Here is a 20,867-nt window from a genome sequence, read left to right on the forward strand (position 1 = left end):
ATTTTAATTTACCTAAATTATACTTCAATTTTTCAAAAATGTGTGACTTTCAATTCTACCATTAACACTCTAAAATATTAGGTTAAAACAGTTCTGCATAATACATATATATGTTGTTATTATCAGCCTACACTCTGAAGACATTTCTATTTTCTTAGGCCACAATATTGGTTTTACTGAACAAAGGGTTGAAAATTGAAAGAAAAATATCATCCAGTCCACTTAAAAACTTTGAAACTTTTCTTGCCATGGAGGAAAAAAATTGATTTTCTGGAAGTAGCAAATCACTGTCCTTTATCATTTCCCTTCACATACAAATGGAGAAGTAAAAACCTCTCTGTTGTTTTAATTCCAGCAATAGTACATTTGCTTCTGGAAAAGAATCCATCATAAGCAGTCTGAATTATTTTCATGTTTGCTAGCAATTTGCAGGATTTGACTGATACTTACACAAATAATTTGACATATTTGTTTGTTCATATCAGTCAAAACATGATCCATTGTGTTCTGGAGCAAAGTAATTCTTTATGCCCGAAAAAAAAATCAGAACCTTTTGTTTTAATGGAAACTCCTTATATAGGGTCAAAACTCATGTCTTAAAAGGCCTCAAATAATCACCAAACTATTGAATATACAAAATGCCAACAAGTGAGCCAAATCAGGCAGTAGAAAATGCAAAACCATCATGCACTTATCTCAGAGAATTGCTGAGCACTCAAGCTTTTCCTCTTCTTTTTGCAAAAGTACTCAGTGGGTAGAAATGTTTTCCTTTCATTTACTAAAAACAAAAGCATTGCTAGATCAGCATATAGGCTATGAAACAAAGCATGAAAAACCTGAAAAACTGGGGTGACGCCTGGTTAAATGCGAACAAAACAAAAAGACAAGAGGCTTCATTAGGGCAAGAGTTTTGCCATCAAAAACTGTATTCTGTAAAACAAAAATGTGGAAAGAAAACGCCTGTAACCCCATCAAGGAGAGAAAGACCACACAGCACAGGCTGTAACATAAAGGACCCAAGAAGCAAGACAGGGACAACAAAGAAACAGGACACTGGATGGCAAGGGGATGAGGAGGGGAGTCAGCTCAGCCAACCCCTGAATGGGGAAACTATTAAATAAAAATAATCCATAAATTGTAAATGAAGAAAAGTAAAAGTAGAAACATGTGGCAAACATGACATTTGCTGCTCATCACCCCCAAAATACCCAAAATAGTTATTTTAACTCATGTGTTATAATGTTAGTAGAGGGACTCTCAATGAAAGAGAAAACTTTGCCATTAAAAATTCCAAATTTAGACTAGTTTGTTCAGGAAGAAACCAACAATGCTAGAATTCCATAGTTATAAAAAGCTAGAGAAAGTTTTAAAGAACAGCACAGATAGGAAAATGTGATTCCAACTCTTTTATTTAACCTGCAGACAGGTGGCCATGCTGGGTAACTGCTCTAAATTAATCCAGTCCCCAAGCATATTCAGATAAAACATGGTCCAGAAAACTGAGAGATTGGGCAAAGAGACACCAAGCTACTCCTAGTGATGTTGGAGAGATATTGGAGAACAAGAGCCAGAGGTCCACACTGGTGTGCAAATCTTATTCTCAGTCTTGGAAAGGTGAGGAAGGTCAATTCTAGAAACTACAGTCAAAAGAGAGCTTGACCAAAAAAAAAAATTAATTTTAAAAGAGAGAGCTTGACATCAACCTCAGGCAAGAGACAGTATTAGAAGGTTTATGCATGCCTGTGAAAAAGACAGCAGAAGCCACATGACACAGTATGAATCACAACAGGGTGACTGGTTTTGCTTGGTTTTGTTTAAGTTAGAGAGACCAGACCACAAGGTCTGGGATAAAGGAAAAAAATAGTGTAGCTGCACTTCAACAAGACATTTGATCAACTTGTCCTTCATTCATCCATTTATTCAACAGATATTTATGGGCCGCCTAGGGTGTGTCAGGTACCATTCTCCATCCTGCCCACAAGGAGCTGACAGTCTGGGCCCCTGGGATAAAAGTAGGGCAGGGGGGGGGGGGGGGCTACAGAGCCAGGTTTCAGCCAGGTATATGAAGATGTTTCAATGGGGCTCCCCCAAGGTGAAACGGCTGCCTTAAAAGCTGGCAGTGAACTGCTGTCCTGGTAGCATTTATGCAGGACCTATATGACCACAAAAGAAATTTTTTAGAGGGGAGTTGATGGTTGTTTAGAGCCAGTAAACCTAAAGGTTCCATTCAGTCCTGTTTGTGTGAGTTGCTTACTGTCAGTCTACGCAATATATGCTTTTTAATACAATACAAAAAGCCAAGGAGAAAGTATCTGGCTTTTAACTTGCTGTTAAATTTTGGAATTGGGCATAGCCATTTTTAAAGTTAGCGTCAAACTTTTGGAGAAGGCAGGAGAGAGAGCAGAAGGGAAAGGCCAGAAGGAGAAGGGCTGAATGATCTCACTGATATATATGAAATAATTAGAATAAGCAAATTCATAGAGTCAGAAACTAGTAAAACACTGGGGTGGAGGTAGGGAATGGTGCGGTCGCAGTTGACTCGTCTGGGGGGGGGGGTGGCGGCCGGTTGCTAAATCCTAGGCTCTCAGGATTGCTTGGAGGGTACCGGCGGCGGGGGCTCTTTCCCGGAGGCGAGGGCAAGGCGGGGGACTTGGCCAGGTCCCCGGCGGAGGCGTGCAAAGTATGGAGGGCGGCGAGAAAGGAACAGGCGGGACACGATTCTTTTAGGGTGAAGAAACCAAGAGAGTTTATTAGGGGAGAGTACAAGCTTATATCGGGCGTTTAGAGGGCGGGGTAGCTGTAGAGGTTAAAGGCTTGGATTGGTTCTGAGAGGGCGCGGAGGTTGATTGAAAAGGGGCGAGAGTTGCTCCGGTAACGGTGTCTGGCAACAATGTATGTGCACTGGTGGTGATGGGAGTTGCACTGGCAACGGGGAGTGTCCGGGCAAGATAAGGGGGTGGGGAAAAGGCGGTTCCCTCCGGCAAGCCTCCCCTAACAGTGTTATTTTGGGTGAGGAAATGGGGCCTGCCTCCGGCCTCACTTTCCCAGGCCCGGGGGGCTGCGGAGGGCGCTGTCGCCCGTGCCCACCACCCTCCCCAGGGGCTGATCAGGTCCCCCAGCCCAGGCCCGCCAAGTTGAAGCACGTAATCAGTGTCCCGCATTTCCCCCTTCTTTTCTAATTAAAGGAAGAAGCTTACCGGAGAGGCCCGCTAAGGGATGAGGGAAGGGGGAGGCCGGGGAGGGGAAAAAGGGGTTGACGGTGGCTCAGCGAGGCTGGAGCTCGGCGTTGGTGTGGCGCCCGGGCGCTCGACAGGGGCCTTGCTGCTTGCGGGATGGACGAGGGTGTGGGGTTTAAAGTTGGAGGTTCAGAGAAGCTGGAGCTCGAGGTTGGTGCGATGTTCAGGCGATCGAGAAGGGCCTCGCGGTCGGCGGGTTGACCGGTGGCGGTGAGGTCGCGGAGGGTTGGTTGTCATCTCGGAGTAGGGAGCGTCAGAGGTGGCGAGTCGCTGGTACTGGACTTGCACGAACGAGGAGAAAATAGCATCCGTTTGTTTCCTTACAAGCTGGACAATTCTGCGGATAATGCAGGGTCCTAAGGTGAGAGCTAGAATAATCATTAGTAGGGGGCCGAGGAGAGGGAGGAGGTAAGGGAGGAGGGGGGTAAAGATGTGGGACCAATAGCTGGTGGCTTCACGGTCTCTTTTGCGTTGTTCCAGTCCCTCTTGGACCTTCTTTAGGCTGTCCTCGGCGAGACCTGTGGAATTGGCATATACACAGCACTCTTCTCCTAGGGCGGCGCAAAGGCCTCCTTCTTTGAGGAGGAGAAGGTCGAGACCTCGGCGGTTTTGGAGCACTACCTCAGAGAGGGAATTGACAGAATTTTTAAGATGGGAAATAGCGTCTTGTAGGTGACGAATGTCCTCGTCAACAGCCGCCCGGAGGTGAGTTAGGGCGGAGCCTTGACTGGCTAATGCAGCGATTCCGGTGCCAGCGCCTGCAAGACCTAGGAGGGAGGCAATCGTGAGGACGGTGATGGGCTCTCGCTTTTGCAGTGGGGCAGAAGCTGCAGTTGTTTCCAGGCGGAGGAAGAAGTCTTCCTCGCTGTGGTATAGGACCCTAGGGATAAGGACAATTAGGAGGCAAGTTTCATTAGTTGTATTGAGGGTTTGCACGTTAAGGCAGGGGGTAAGCCCTGTAGAGGAGCAGAGCCATTGGGAGGAGTTATGAGGAATGAGAAATTTTGCAGAGCTGCTGGGAGATGAGTAGTCGGCGCAAGCTGTGAGGTTGGGAGAGTTACTTGAGTGAGGGCGGATGCACTTTCCTGTAAAGGAGACTGAATGAAAGGTTAGGGGGACGGCAGAGGTATTCCAATTGCATTCCGAGGGGCTGTCCTCTGTGTTTTCTGAAAAGGAGAGGTTGGAGGCAACTGGCTCATACAGGGGGGAGGAAGTGGAGAGGCAAAGCCAACAAGAGGAGGTAAGATTAGGGTTGGAGGAATTCACTGAGGTGAAGGCCGCTTGGATAAGGCCGAGAAGGGGAGAAGAGTAGCGAGAGGAGTAGCGAGAGGGGGGTAGAGGAGGTCGGGGCGGTGGGGTTGGCGATGCATTGTTTGCAGCTGAGGTGCGGCTGGTTGGAGCTGAGGTGCGGCTGGAGAGCTGTGGAAAAAGGGGGTTAATGACTTGGTTGGGACCTATGCCAGAGGGTGTTCTTAATGCAGTATTTTGGCCTGGTTGGTTTGCAGCCTCTTTTTTTATGAGAATAAGTGATCCTGGGTCGGTTCCGTCCTTATAGATTCTGAAGCCCCAAGTTCGACCGAGTAACCAGGAGGGATTAGTGGGAAGTTGCACGGTAAGATTAAGGTGAGTGCAGGTACCTGTGGGTGGAAGGTGGGAACTGTCGTCCGTGCTGAAATAAACAGGCTCATCACGGGGTTTGCAGTTCCAGGGGGCCCAGCGTAGGGTAAGATAGTGATCAACGCTAGACGGCTTCCAACCAGTAGCTAGTGTCTCGCAGCCCCAATAGGCACAATAATATTGATTGGGGGCATTGCAATACGATTTTCCAGGGTTGGAGGCTGGGCACGTATAATATTGGTGTTCATTACTGCCAACGGGAGGGTTGGGAAATAGATTAGAGGCGTTGACGAGAAAAGAAGGTTGCCCTGCTGTAACTTGGGTTTGTATAACTGTGGAATCTTCCCACCGTGCCAAGGTCCATTTCCAAGGCTGGTGAGGGGAGTGGGGCTGGTAGACAGCCTGGGTAGAAGAGGCGAGAGCCAGCATGATCGTTAGAAGGGAAGCAATGCTCGGGTGGGGGTTAAGGAGGTGTAGGGGGCTGGCTTTTGCCCGTCTATAGAGGCGTATAATTTCTCTGATTTCTTGTTTTTCCGGGGTTTCACTCGGACTGGGGTCCAGGCTCAGGTGTACTGTTGTCATTTGGTGCACCAGGCTGCGGAGACGACGGCGTTCTCGTCTCGTCAGACGCGTGGCTGCTGGTGGCGGGCCGGATTGCCCTTCCTGGGATCCAGATTGGTTGTGCTGCATCATCTGGGAAAACACAAGCAAACCCGCGCCCCTGGGCGAGGAGTGGGGAGGGACCCTTCCAGGCATTATTCTCTGGGTCCTTCCAGTAGACCATCGGGGCCTGGGTGGGCCTATACGAGGGCCCCCAATGTTTATGTAGGGGCGAAAGTCCTTCTTTATTGAATGTGAGTAGATTAAGGTGAATGAGGGCTGCTATGATAAGGTCCCCTGGAGTTGCCTGGGGGAGCATTGCCCTCTCTTTTTCAATTTGTGTTTTTAAGCGGCGATGGACTGCTTCCACAATGGCTTGTCCCTGTGGATTATAAGGGATGCCGAAATGATGGGTGATGTTATATAACTGAAGAAAGGCCGCAAAGGAGGCACTGCGATAGGCAGGCCCATTGTCCGTTTTTATGTCCCAGGGGACTCCCATGAAGAGAATTCCCTGTCTTAGGGCCTTGATACAGTGTTTGGCCGTTTCCCCGGCGAGGGGGACTGCATAACACATGGCTGAGAAGGTGTCAATCATTACATGTACATACTTGAGGCGCCCAAAGGACGGTACATGAGTTACATCCATTTGCCATCTAGAATTGGGTTTTAGGCCTCGTGGGTTGACTCCCTGAGGTTGCAGGGGGCCAAGCGGCGCAAAGGGCGCACAAGTTGCACAATTGCGGACAAGATGTTTACAGGTATCTAGGGGGAGGCCACATAAATGATGCAATGACGTAGCCGAAAAGTGAAACCTGGAATGCAATAACTTGGCCTGGTTAACAGCGTCTCCCGGAGGGGCCGCTGTGTGGGTCAGCATAGCTTGGGTAGTCTGAGCTGAGACCGCTTGGTCTACTATACGGTTGCCATTAGCCAAGGGCCCCGGAAGGCCTGAGTGACTACGAATGTGGCTAACGAACCAAGGATCCTGTCTATGCTCTAAGATGCTCCTGAGGGTAGAAAGTGCTTTATCAATGGCCGAGTCCCCGGGGAAAAAGGTGGAAAATGCGAGGACTCGGCAGACCTGATACGTGTAGAGGCTGTCAGTGAAAATGTTTACTGGGTGGCTGCAGTGGGCGTTTAGCGCGTATGACACTGCCAGAATTTCCCCCACTTGGACTGAATGAAGGTTGACATAACTGAATAGGCGGGGTTCCAGATGGTCCTGCGAATAAGAGAGGAAGGCGAAACGGGTTTTGGAGGCGTCAGTAAAGACGGTAGTGGCACCCGGGATGGGTGCAGAGGAGGGGAAAGGATGGAAGGGGCTGCGGAAGGGAAGCTTGGCGAGTCCCTGTAACAGCCGATGGCTAGGATAGTGGCAGCTGAATTCCCCATGAAATCCTTCTAAAAGGATTTGCATGTCCGGGTTGTCACGTATAAGCAGGCGGGTTTGGCCTGCGTCTAGGGGCCAAACAATTTTTTCTGGCGGCTCTCCGAATACATGAACAGCCAGGGTGACTAGATCTGAAGCTAGGCTGATCCAGAGCCGCACCGCGGGGCAAATTTTTCTAAGCCGGCTTTTAGCAGGGTGCACCCAAAGTAGAGGGCCTTCCTGCCACAGGCAGCCCATGGGTGTGCCGGGCGTAGGAAGGATGAGTGCTATAAGATTGCCCTCTTTAGTGCTGAACCTGTTGAGACAGCAGGCGGCGAGTGCCTTGTTAATGGCGGCAATGGCTTCCTTTGCCTCCTGGGTGAGCTTAATGCGCCGGGAGACCGCTAGCGGCGGGGTTTCAGGGACACTCAGCAGCATAAAGAGTGGTTGGAGCTGCGCGGTGGTGATCGGCAACGCAGAGCGGAGCCAATTGATCTGACCGCAGAGCTGTTGAAGCTCAGTGATAGTGACCCGATCCGGTATGTCCAGCTGGGGAGCGGACGGGGCAATGGTTCTATTAATACTAAACCCTAAGAAAGCTAATGGTGGCACAATTTGAACTTTATCGGGCTGAACCGTAAGGCCGAGGTCAGCTAAATTAGTGGTGAGGTCTTTGAGGATTAGAGGAAGTGCCTCGGCGTCCTCAGAGGCCACCAAGATGTCATCCATGTAATGGATGAGCATGGCCCGCTTTCGCAGGGGGGCCACTGCGTGATTAACATACATTTGGCAGATGGCCGGACTGTTACGCATCCCTTGAGGGAGGACTTTCCATTGGTACCTGCTAGCCGCACCCGCGTGATTGGGGACGGGGACTGTAAAGGCAAAGCGCGGGCGGTCTCGCTCATGTAGCGGGATGGAAAAGAAACAGTCTTTGATGTCAATGGTGGCTACATGATAGTGGGCCAGGATGGCTACCGGATGGGGGAGGCCAGGCTGCGGGGAACCCATCAGAAGAATATGTTTATTGATTTCCCGCAGATCATTGAGGAGCCTAAATTTCCCTGTGGCTTTTTTATGAATAACAAACACTGGCGAATTATAGGGACTAGTAGAAGGCTCTATGTGGCCAGCGTCCAATTGTTCTTGGACAAGGGCTTGGAGTGTCACTAATTTATGCGTGGGAAGGGGCCACTGCTCCACCCATATAGGTTCCTCAGTATCCCACTGCAGAGGAACGGGCGCTGGAGGTTTTAAACGAGCAGTGGCGCACATTATTGGGGGGGCTGCGTGGTAAGCACTGCCCCAGAGGCGGCGAGGATGTCACGGCCCCATAAAATTTGGTCTATGGTGTGTAGAAATAACGGGCGGAAGGTGCCTGAGTGGCCCTCTTCATCCTCCCACTTAATGGGCCCTATGGCCTGAAGAGAGGTGGAGGTACCAGTGGCTCCCACTACCGAGGGACCATCGAGAACCATGCACATGGTGGCATACCGAGCGGGCATGCAAGAGACCTCTGCCCCTGAATCGAGCGTGCCCGTGTACCATTGCCCCTCTATTCTTAACTTACGAGTAGGCTTTTCTGGAGTGATAGGGACTGTCCAGAGAAGCGTTTTGCTGCCGGTGAAGTGATTAGTTTTATTAGAACCGGTCGGCACGCTGCCTCTTAGGGGCGGGGCTGAGGCTTGCCCCGCTTGGAGTTTAAAGCTTGCTCAGTGCCCTGGCGCTGACTGCCGTCAGGGCACCAGGGATAGCAGAGGTTTTTTAAGCTATCCTTGCTAATATCTCTGGGGCTGCTCTTGCAATCACGCGCCCAGTGATAGCCACGCTGGCAGCGTGGGCAGGGAGTGGGAGGGGGGCGCCCATTGCGTTGCCTGAAAGGCGGGCGGTTGACCTCCGCATTGGGGCACTCCCGGGCAAAATGACCGCTCTGCCCGCACTTAAAACAACCGGTGGTGGCGGCTGAGGCGGCAGTGACAGCGCCAGAGACAGCCTGGGCTAGGGACGCGGCAGCTGGGTCAAAGGCGCTGCAGGCGAGAACCCAGTCATCTAGACTTTTTTCCCGCAAGGGGAGAATGGCTTGCTTACGGGGGGGTTAGCCCCTTCTAGAATGAGTTCCCGGGTGAGAGCTAGCTGGGCTTGGGGGTTGCTAACTTTTCTAGCGCAGGTTTCTTCGACCCTGGATACGAAGGTGGCGAAAGGTTCGTTTGGCTCCTGGAGGAGCTTGGTAAAGTTGTCAGGTCGACGGGCAGAGCAGTTGGCAAACGCGCGTAAGGCGATGCCTCTGAGGATAGTCCAGAAGGTGGCAGGGACATTAATATAAGCAGACGCATCTAGAAACGCTCCCGTGCCTAGATAGGCTTCGGGGTGATGATAGACTCCAGTGGCTGTGTCTTGCTCGCTTTGCTTAGCTGCTTCTGCCTGGAAGTGAGCACGCCAATCAACAAACTGGCCGGGGTTAAGAATGGAACGGGCAAGCGAGGCCCAGTCTTGGGGGATGCAAAAGTCCATGCCGAGATCCTGCAGTATTTGGGAAGCGTATGGGCTACCTAACCCGTCCTCCTTGACGGCCCTGCGAAGCTGCTTGATAGTATCAGAGTCAATGGGATACCAGTTATACGGTTTCTGTGGTGTGGGGGTAAGGTTAAGAGGAAAGCAGCGAAAAGCACGAGAGAAAGGAGGACGCGCTTGCAGAGGGCTTGGCGCGGGAGTGGGGGTAGGGGGAGCGTTGCCCCAAGGGTTGCCTTGAGGTGTAGAAGGCAGCCAGGGGTTGTTAGTCGGCAGGGTGGGAGGAGCGGCGGCAGCTGCCGGTAGCGGCTCCGAGGGGGAGCTCGCCGGAGGGGGAGGCGGAAGTGGGAGGCCCCAAGCGTCGCAAGACGGCGGCGCGGTGGGAGTGGCTAAGGCATAAGATGGTGGACTAGCTCCGCCCTGTGAAAGGGCGGGGCCCAAGGCATAAGATGGCGGACTAACTCCGCCCTGTGAAAGGGCGGGGTAAAGCGCATGCGGTTTCCGGCCCAGCTTAGGGCTGACATCATCGCCGGAGCACTTCCTCCCCTCGATGGAAGAAGAAGGAGGAGGAGGAAGTTCGCCATCTTGACGAGGCTCAGTGTTATTTTGTTTTTTGGGAGTCACTTCGAGCGCGTTGTTAATCTGCTCGACTAAGGACTCTGTGTCCGAATCGTGGTCTACATTAGTATCGCTGTCTGAATCTGTTGACTGGGTTGATAGGGCCTCCTTGGATTTAATGGGGCCTCGATCAGGGGGGAGGGAGCCTTGAAGGCAGGAGCGGACGGTTATTAAGGTGGGGAGCAAGCCGGGAGGGAAGCGCTTGCTCTCATGTTCCATGGCGTTGGTGACCCGATCAATAAGGCGATCATAAGTAACAGGGTCCCAAAGATGGCAAGTGGTGAGCCATGGGTTAAAGGGCAGCAGGAGGTCCCAGTATACTTGCAGCTGCCGGACAGACACTTTACAGCGATGTGTGTCTAGGAGACCCGCTAGAGCGCGAACTTGGGGTGCTTGGCGTGCAGATAGACGATTACCCATAGCGGAGTGAGAAAAGAAAAAAAGGGGGGTTGATTATTGAGTAAAGAAAATGAGGTAAACCGTGGTCGCGAGGCCGAAGGAGACGGCGAGAATAGAAGGCAGGAGCCTCTAGTAACGAGAGCAGTTTGGGGGGGGGCGGTCGCAAAGAGGCACACCGCGCGAAACAAAGAAACAAAGACACAAAGGACCACAGCAAAGTAATGGAGGGGAAGAGGGAAAGCTACTGGAGGAAGAGTGTTAGGAGGAATGGGGGGACATAGGAAGAGAAGACGAAAGGTAGTCGGGGGCAAAAGCCAGGTTAATGAGGGAAAGGAAGAGCGGCCCGGGCGCGGAGCGGCGTGGGAGAGGCGGCTCCGGACGTGGAGCGGCGAGGGAGAGGCGGCCCTTACTTTGCAGGCGAGGAGAAGGGGAGCTGGAGAGGCGTCCGGGCGAGCGGGTGGTTTACTGGACCGCTGCGTGGAGAGGACCTTTAACTCCAGGGGCCCCACGTTGGGCGCCAGTTGCGGTCGCAGTTGACTCGTCTCGGGGGGGGGGGGGGGGGCGGCCGGTTGCTACATCCTAGGCTCTCAGGATTGCTTGGAGGGTACCGGCGGCGGGGGCTCTTTCCCGGAGGCGAGGGCGAGGCGGGGGACTTGGCCAGGTCCCCGGCGGAGGCGTGCAAAGTATGGAGGGCGGCGAGAAAGGAACAGGCGGGACACGATTCTTTTAGGGTGAAGAAACCAAGAGAGTTTATTAGGGGAGAGTACAAGCTTATATCGGGCGTTTAGAGGGCGGGGTAGCTGTAGAGGTTAAAGGCTTGGATTGGTTCTGAGAGGGCGCGGAGGTTGATTGAAAAGGGGCGAGAGTTGCTCCGGTAACGGTGTCTGGCAACAATGTATGTGCACTGGTGGTGATGGGAGTTGCACTGGCAACGGGGAGTGTCCGGGAAAGATAAGGGGGTGGGGAAAAGGCGGTTCCCTCCGGCAAGCCTCCCCTAACAGTGTTATTTTGGGTGAGGAAATGGGGCCTGCCTCCGGCCTCACTTTCCTAGGCCCGGGGGGCTGCGGAGGGCGCTGTCGCCCGTGCCCACCACCCTCCCCAGGGGCTGATCAGGTCCCCCAGCCCAGGCCCGCCAAGTTGAAGCACGTAATCAGTGTCCCGCAGAATGGGAAGTTAATGTTTAACTGGTACAGAGTTTCTGTTTGGGGTAATGAAAAGGTTTGGTAATGGATGGTGGTGAAGGTAGCACAACAGTGTGAATATAATTAATAGCACTGAATTATATATTTGAATGCAATTATTGGGGAAATTTATGTTGCATATATGTTACTAAAATAAAATCCTTTTTAAAAACTATAGGAATATACAACACAAACCATGAACCTCAATGTAAACTATGGACTACAGTTAATGGTATAATTATGATGACATTGTTTCATCAGTTGTAACAAAGTTACCACACTAATGCAGTGTTAATAATAGGGAAAATTCTGGTGGGGTGGGGGGGCATGTGAGGTATTAAGGAATTTTGTACTGTCTGCATGATTTTTCTGTAAACCTACAACTTCTCTAATTAAAAAAATAAATTTTTTAAAAAAGAAAAAGACGTGACATCTCATAGGTGAATTTAAACTTACTTTTGATTAAGTACTTGTGAACTTTCAAAAATTCACTTTGTATTGAAAAGCCATATATACACACTGTGCCAGTTTGAATGTATTATGTCCTCCAAAACGCCACTGTCTTTGATGTAATCTTGTGTAGGCAGATGTGTTAGTGTTGATTAGATTGTAATTCTTTGACTGTTTCCACGGAGATGCAACCCACCCAACTGTGGGTGATAACTCTGACTGGATAATTTCCATGGAGGCATGGCCCTGCCCATTCAGCGTGGGCCTTGATTAGTTCCCTGGAGCCGTATAAAAGCTCAGACAGAAGGAGCGAGCTTGCTACAGCCAAGAGGGACGCTTTGAAGAACACACAGAAGCTGAGAGAGGAGCTGCAAATGAGAGACAGTTTGAAGATGGCCGTTGAAAGCAGACTCTTGCTCCAGAGAAGCTAAGAGAGGACAAATGCCCCAAGAGCAACCAAGAGTGACATTCTGAAGAGGAGCTATGGCCTAGAGAGGAACATCCTTGGAGAAAGCCATTTTGAAACCAGAACTTGGAGCAGATGCCAGCCACATGCCTTCCCGGCTAATAGAGGTTTTGGGGACACCATGAGCCATCCTCCAGTGAAAATACCCAATTGCTGATGACTTACCTTGGACACTCTACGGTGACTTTAACTTTGTAATCAAATAAACCCCCTTTATAAAAGCCGATCCACTTCTGATGTTTTGCATTCTAGCATCATTAGGAAATGGGAACACACACACACAGTAAAATGCAAAAAAAAAATACCAAAAATATACAAGTGCTAAGGTCCCAATCTCCACCCACCTTCCCCCAGGGCAAATCCCAATTTCTGGTATATTTTTATTCAAAAACCATTCACATTATTGATATGCAAGTGTTTTGTTAGCCTAGGGGTGTGTGTACATGCATATGTGCGCATGTATATTCCCTTTTTTACATAAATAGAATCAAATATTCCACTGTTGTACTCCTTGTTTTTAAACATGACAACAGCCTGCTCTGATAGAATCCCTGTATCTGTAACTCCAACCAGCTTGCACACCATGGGTGCACAGAGGAATGACATCAGAATAACCTGGAAGTTTTGCTGGTTCATGTGTGATTTTTCCTCCAAAAGAGTAGCTTAGCTCTGAGTTAGGAGAGCAGAATTATAACTTTCAGCAGGAAAGGAAACAGCTCTCAACCCTTTCAGCTGTCTTGTAAGAAAAAGTCAAATGCATGCTACACCTTCCCAGAGAGGAGCACCCCAGCCTGTGTTTGAGAGAGGATGTAAGTCCCCAGTACTTATGTGCACTGTGGGTCCCCCAAGTGAGGATTCCCAGGCCACTCTTCTGGACATTTTTATTGTTCCCTGAGGCAGCCTCCAGTGCCACTGAGCTGCCCACCAGGGCTGTCTGTCTTATCTCCCCAGGCACCATTGATTGTTTCTGATAATGCTTTAGATTTGACACTGCACCTGCTTAAACGATCAACCACTAACCCTATTTTTTCCATAAAGTCGGTTGTGTTCAATTGTGCACAGTTATAGCAGAGAAGCCTGTACCTTGGAAACCATACAGATCTCAGAACAGGTTGCTCTGCCTCAGTCTTTTTTCACACCTGCACCATGCAGATATACTAAAAGAACTTAACTAGTACTTAACTAATCTTCAACTGCACATTAAGTTGGACCCAGTTATTAACTAATCAAAAACAATGTTGCCATGAACTTGGTAAGACATGCACTTTCAAAAGTTGTTTTTTGTTGTTTTTTTTTTCTAAATTTAGGTATGTTTGCACTAACCTCCCTTTAGGTGGGGTAGAACATAAAGCGAGTGGTAATTTCATTCAGGTTAGAGGATATTATTTCTTCTACCCATTTCTGAGTGAGTAGAACAATTCTGGAAAATCTGCCATTTTCCCTTCTCTTGGGCTTGTCTTCTAACCTGAGGACACCTTGTGTCTAACAAAAAAAAAGTTAAATTAGCTCATTCAAAGTATCATGGAACCCAAGCTTCAGAGTTACTCACCTATTGCTAATATCAGAGCTAACAGGTAGATGGACAGATTCTGGAGCAGAAGAGTTTTCCCCAGGCCCTAGCCAGGTCATGAAATAGGGAAAAACATGCGGGCCTTAGTGCCCAACAGGCCTGGGGTTGAATACCAACTCCACTCCTTACTAATTAGTGCCTAAATTCTACCAAATTAGTTGCTCTCATGAATTATTCTCCAAATGCCTAAGTTTACCCAACTGAGAGCTATCATATCTATACCACAGAGTTCTGAGAGAAGTAGAAATAGTGTATGTAGAAGGCCGAGAACATGGCAGATAAGTGATAGCTGTCCTTATTATCTTAGTTTCTGGATATGGATTTCCATTCAAAGTTAACATTTTCAGGCAAAAGAAAACTTACTGTGACCACAGTTTGCCTTTCAGAGCCATCAGGTATAGGTCAGCTGGGTGGGTTGGATGCAGGTAAGGGCCAGGGAGGAAGCAAGGAACCTGACATTTCTCCATTACAAGTTCATCTCCTTCAGTCTCTGTAGTATCCCTTACTAAAACTCAATTCCATTGCAAGGAGTACAGATACCCTTAAAATAGGACATGTGGAAAAAGGCCATGTGATAAAATGATAAAGGATAAATGCCTGGAACAAAGTATATAGGGAAGTGTGTGGAATTTCTGAGGAAGATGGTGGAGCAGGGAGCCATAGGACTCACTTTTCCTACAAAAACAACTAGTGAACAGGCAGAAACTGTCTAAAACAACTATTCTGGAGCTCCGGAGCCCAGGGGAGCACTGTGTAACATCCAGGGAAGAGCAGGGAGAAGAGACTGAGAAACTGCAGTAAAGAACTGTGAGTAGCTTCCTCCGTGGTGGCTGCTGACACCCATCACCCACACTTGAGGCAGGCTGCCTCGGGTCCACTCCCAGGTTGGCTGCAGCAGATGAAGAGAGGCACAGAAACATACTTCCCCAAGAACTGGGCAGGGTCTGGGGCCACAGCTGAGCACTGGTTATGGCTTTTGATCAGAATTCAGATTGCTGGATATCAGCTCTGAACCACTGTTTCAACCCTGCCCCTGACAGGGGCAAAGGCGGTGGAGGTTCAAAGACTCAGGGCTGCCTAGAGCTGTGGGGAAATGTTTGCTGAAGACTGCCATCTGCTGGGCAGGCATGGAATGCACAGCTTTGGGGAGCTATCAAAAAGGCTTTGGGGCATCTCTCATAACCCTCTCCACAGGGCTCTTTGGAACTGGTCTGCAGCCCCTTCATGGGTCCCTGGGCTTGCTTTAGCTGGAAAATAGTGACTTGGGAAAGTCCTCTCCAGGATGAACCTCCTCCCAGAATTTGCACTCCAGGCAAAAGCAGCTAGAGGCAACAAAAGGAAAGTAAAAAAATAATAGAGGTGAAAGAAAAAAACAGAACAGATCAAGATTCTCAGAAAAGAAACAGAGGAAAAGAAGCTTTCTCCTGGGGGAGAAAAAATTGCACAAACAGTACAGTCTTGAAAATTGTACTACATACCTGGGCAAGAATCAGATGAAGAAGAGCTGAAAAAATCTGTCAGTTAAACAAAGGCAATTCTAAAAGACTAGAGTAGGTTGAAATAAGTGTCATAGAAGAGCCTTAACACAAAGTCAATCAACAATAAAACCTTAGGAAAGAGAGAGAAATTGAACTTCAGGATAAACTCATCAAGACAATCAGATGTCTAGACATCAGCAAAAATTACAAGCCATACTAAGAAATAGGAAGATAAGGCCTAGACAAAGAAACAAATTAAAATTTCAGAGGAGACACAGAAATTGGAACAACTAATTAAAAATGTTCAAACATATCTAAATCAATTCAAGGAGATGAAGGAAAATATGGCTAAAGAGATAAATATATTTAGAAGATACTGTGTGAGCACAAAGAAGAATTTGAAAGTATGAAAAGAAACATAATAGATATTATGGGAATGAAAGGCACAAAAGAAGAAATTAGAAATATACTAGGAGCATACAATAGTAGATTTGAACAGGCAGACAAAACAATCAGGGAACTAGAAGATAGGGCATTCAAAATCTTACAGACAGAAGAACAGATAGGGAAAAGAGTGGAAAAAATTGAGCAGGGTCTCAAGGAATTGAAAAACATCACGAAGCATACAAACATACGCATCATTGTTATCTCAGAAGGAGAAAAGAAGGGAAAAACAGCAGAAAAAGTATTTGAGAAAATAATAGTTGAAAATTTCCCAACTTTTTTGAAAGACATAAATATACACATCCAAGAAGTGCAATATACTCCAAACAGAATAAATCCTGAAAGACCAACTCAGAGATACACACTAATCAGAATTTCAAATGCTAAATAGAAAGAGAGAATACTTAAAGCAGCAAGAGAAAAGTGATCTTTCACATGCAAGGAAACTGCAGTAAGATTAAGTGTCAATTTCTCATGAGAAACCATGGAGGCAAGAAGGCAGTGGTATGATATATTTAAGGTACTGAAAGAGAAAAACCACCAGCCAAGAATACTTGATCCAGCAAAACTGTCCTTCAAAAATTGGGGCAAGTTTTAAATATTCACAGATAAACAGAAACTAAGAGAATTCATCAGTAAGGAACCAGTCCTAAAAGAAATACCAAAGGGACTTGCAGGCTGAAAGGAAAAGACAAGAGAGAAAGGCTTGGAGGAGAGTGTAGAAATGAAGATTATCAGTAATGGTAACTAAAAGTGTAAAAAAGAGAGAGAAAAATAAGATATAAATTATAAAAACCAAAGGATAAAATAGCTGAAGTAAGTACTGCCTTTACAGTAATAACATTGAGTGTTAAGGCATTAAACTACCTAAACAAAAGACACTGATTGGCAGAATGGATTAAAAAGTATGATCCATCTATATGCAGTCTAAATGAGACCCACCTTAGACACAAGGACACATATAAGTTGAAAGTGACTGGGTAGAAAAAGATGTTCCATGCAAACAGTAACCAAAAAAAAAAAAAAAAAAAAAAAAAAAATTGGGCAGCTATACTAATATTGGACAAAATAAACTTTAAATACAAACTGTTATAAGAGACTAAGAATGTCACCATATATTAATAGAAGGGGCAATCCACCAAGAAGAAATAACAATCATGAATATATATGCACCTAACCAAGGTGCCCCAAAATACATGAAGCAATGACTGGAAAAACTGAAGGGAGAAATAGATGTCTCTACAATAATAGTTGGTGACCTAATACATCATTCTCATCAATAAATAGACAATCTAGACAGAGGATCAGTAAAGAAACAGAAATTGAATAATATGATAAATGAACTAGACCTAAGAAAGATACAGAAAACACTGCATCACAAAACAGCAGGATATACATTCTTCTCAAGTACCCATGGATCTCTCTCCAGTATAGACCACATGCTGGGTCACAAAAAAGTCTCAATAAATTTGCAAAGATTGAAATTATACAAAGCACTTCCCCTGAATGTGGAATGAATGGAACAAAGCTGAAAATCAATAACAGGCAGAGAACTGTAAAATTCACAAACATATGGAGGTTAAACAACACACTCAGTGAGTCAAAGAAGAAATTGCAAAAGAAACCAGTAAATATCTCAAGATGAATGAAAATGAGAACACAACATATCAAAACTTATGGGATGCAGTGAAGGCAGTGCTGAGAAGAAAATTTATAGCCCTAAACACCTACATTAAAAAAAGAAGAAAAATCTAAAATCAAAGACTTAATTGCACAGCCTGAGGGACCAGAAAAAGAGCAGCAACCCCACAGCAATCCAAATGAAAGAAATAACAAAGATTAGAGCAGAACTGAATGAACTTGAGAATAAAAAAAATAGGGAATATTAGCAATACCAATATTTGGTTCTTTTACAAGATCAACAATATTGACAAACCCTTAGCTAGGCTGACAAAGAAAAAACAAGAGAAGACACAAATAAATAAAATAAGAAATGAAAGGGGGGCATTATTACCGACCCCACAGAAATAAAAAGGATCATAAGAGGATACTATGAACAAATGTATGCCAATAAATTAGGCAATCTAGATGAAATGGACAAATTCCTAGAAACATGAGCAACCTATGCTGACTTGAGAAGAAATAGAAGACCTCAACAGGCTAATTACAAGTAAAGACATTGAATTAGTCATCAAAAACCTCCCCAAAAAGAAAAGCCCAGGACCAGATGGCATCACAGGTGAATTCTACCAATCATTCCAAGAAGAGTTAATACCTATCCTGCTCAAATTCTTCCAAAAAAATTGAAGAGGAGGAAAAACTGCCTAATGCATTCCATGAAGTCTACATCACCATAATACCAAAGCTAAACTAGATACTACAAGAAAAGAATATTTCAGACTAATTTTTCTAATGAATACAGATGCATAAATCCTCAACCAAATATTTTCAAATTGAAGCTGACAGCACATTAAATTATACACCATGACGAAGAGGATTTTATCCCAGTTATGCAAGGATGGTTCAATACAGGAAAATCAATTAATGTAATACACCACATTAACAAATTGATCATCTGAACTGACAAAGAAAAGACATGTGACAAAATCTAGCATCCTTTCCTGATAAAAACAGTTCAAAGAAAGGAATAGAGGCTCCCTCCCTGCCTGCTGCTCCTGGAGTAGTTAATGCCAGCTGTGGGCAGCCTTGAGAGCAAAAGTTGCGCTCAGCTCAGTGCTTGGGGTTTAAAGTGCTCCACCCTGCATCCCCAGCCTCAACTCGTGCCCTGAGGCTCCTTCAGTGCCCACTCCCCACTCCCTGCCTTCCACGCCCAGCACCCTCTCCTAAGGAGCCACCAGTCCTGGCACTTTGGCCCAGTCCCAGCCCCTACTGCTTCAGCCATGGTGGAGAAGGGCCCTGAGGTCCCAGGGAAGCAGAATAGGAAGAAAAACATGGTCACCTCAGCCATCACCACCTCGGCCACCACCACCCCTGCAGCTGCTGCCCCCAGCAGTGGCCAGAATAAAAGTTTGGCAGTAGCAGCACCCAACAACAGCAGCAACAGCAACTTCTGGGAGGAAGGCAGCTCAGAATAGCCATAGGGAGCACAGTGACAGCGGCAGGAGGGGTAGAACCCAGTACCAGGCAGTGGTGCCCGACTTGGACCCCACCAAACTGGCAAGATGCAGTCAAGAAAGGACAACCTTGGCACACTGGTCTGGTCACCTAATCAGAATCTATCAGAGGTAAAACTGGATGAATGCATTGCCATTGCTAAAGAGAAGCATGGGTACAACATGCAACATGCTCTTGGGATGCTTTCTTGACCTAAGTAAAATATTAAAAAATCTTTGGCTAATTTGCCCAACTTTACCCCCTCCCAGATGAGTTTTCATGGGAAAACTCTTTATATAATCCAACAAATGCTTCCCGATAAATCTATTGCAAGTCTGGTGAAATTTTACTAGTCTTAGAGGCCCAGAAACAAGAATGGCAGTGGGAGGAAAGTAAGGATGAGCTGGAAGAAACAAATGGAAATAACCTCATTGGCATTGAGGTTGATCAAAACAAGGAAGGCAAAAAGGAGGTCCCCCCCTACCAAGACAAGTTCCTCAGATCATAAAAGAAAAACATATCACACGGGCTAAAAATAGAGGAAAAAGGAAAACTCCAAAAGGAATGTTTCCTTCTCAAGAAGATGTGAAGGCCCTTTCTGCTAGTGCAACTACTGCTACCACAATGCTGAGACAACCAAATACAAAGTTGGTTTAAGTGAAAGATTCAGGATGTTAAAGAGACAAACAGCGCTCTCAAAGAAAAACTTTGTGGTGGAATAAAACTTCCAGAGACCAACTTCCAGAGATCAACTTCCAGAGATGGTTCAGAAATTTAACACTCATTGTACTACAGAGGAGCAGCTTTCTGCCACACAAGCCATCAGGAAATAATGGCCAAGATTTTCAGGCAATCTCAGATGTTACTGGGAACAAATCAGTGGTACAATGAAAAACTTTTTTGTAAATTATTAATGCCACTTCAACACACATGAAGTTTTGCAAGACGGGTAGGCAGAACATGGCAAAGAAGAGACCAATGGACCCAGTAAGCAGAAACCTGTAGAAGTCCCCAGATAATTCTATTAAGATGCCTGAAGAGGAAGATGGTATGGACTTCTTGGTATGGACTACTGTATTATCCAAGATATCAGGTATTACTAGACATCTCATAGCCATCAGCTTCACATCTTTGTGGGCAAGCAGCAATTACCGATGCAGGCATCTACTTCCAGTCCTGTGCTACATCTGCCTTAATTCTTTGCTTGTTCCTCCATGTTGACACCACTTCCCAGAGAGCCCCATTGCATCTCTCCCACTCTGCCTAAGTGCTGGGGAAATCGCACAGCCTGCACACCTCCTGAGACTCTGGAAATTGCCTCCCCAGTTGGAGCCACTGGGCCCCACCCATGACAGTTCTTCCCAGTCACCAGCTTCAGAACAGGGAGTCAACTAGGAAGACATGCCTCTGTTCCTGCATGGCCCACAATTTCTACTTTGTACGTAATGTAATTTTCAGAGTAACTGTGACCCTCTTGATGTTCAAGAAATTTTCTTATGTTCTTTTCTGAAGAAACCATCTAAGGGACATCATGCTTCTCTGGAAATCACATGTGCAGACTCCTTTGTAACCTTCATTGTACCAGTCATCCCAAAGGAACCCACACTTCCCTAAATTTAGGATATAATTTTGGTTTATAAATTTGGTTGGTATAAATTTCTCCCTTCTCCCTTCTGCCTTCCCAAGTGGTCAAAAGCCATCCATAGCAACTGTCCTTGGACACCATAGCATGAAAGCGATGTGGACCCCAAAGCTTTGGTCTTTCATCTTTCAGCATTGTCATCACAGGATGGTCATCCAGCTCAAAGGGATTT

At 46.9% G+C, this 20,867-nt stretch overlaps 1 pseudogene; it reads left to right on the forward strand.

Moving 5' to 3' along the window:
• The first annotated feature begins 18,839 nt into the window (after window positions 1–18,839).
• On the forward strand, window positions 18,840–20,448 carry LOC119505983 (annotated as a pseudogene).
• Window positions 20,449–20,867: the final 419 nt, after the last annotated feature.

This window comes from Choloepus didactylus, chromosome 11 (assembly GCF_015220235.1).
Source record: "Choloepus didactylus isolate mChoDid1 chromosome 11, mChoDid1.pri, whole genome shotgun sequence".
Lineage (NCBI taxonomy): Eukaryota > Metazoa > Chordata > Mammalia > Pilosa > Megalonychidae > Choloepus > Choloepus didactylus.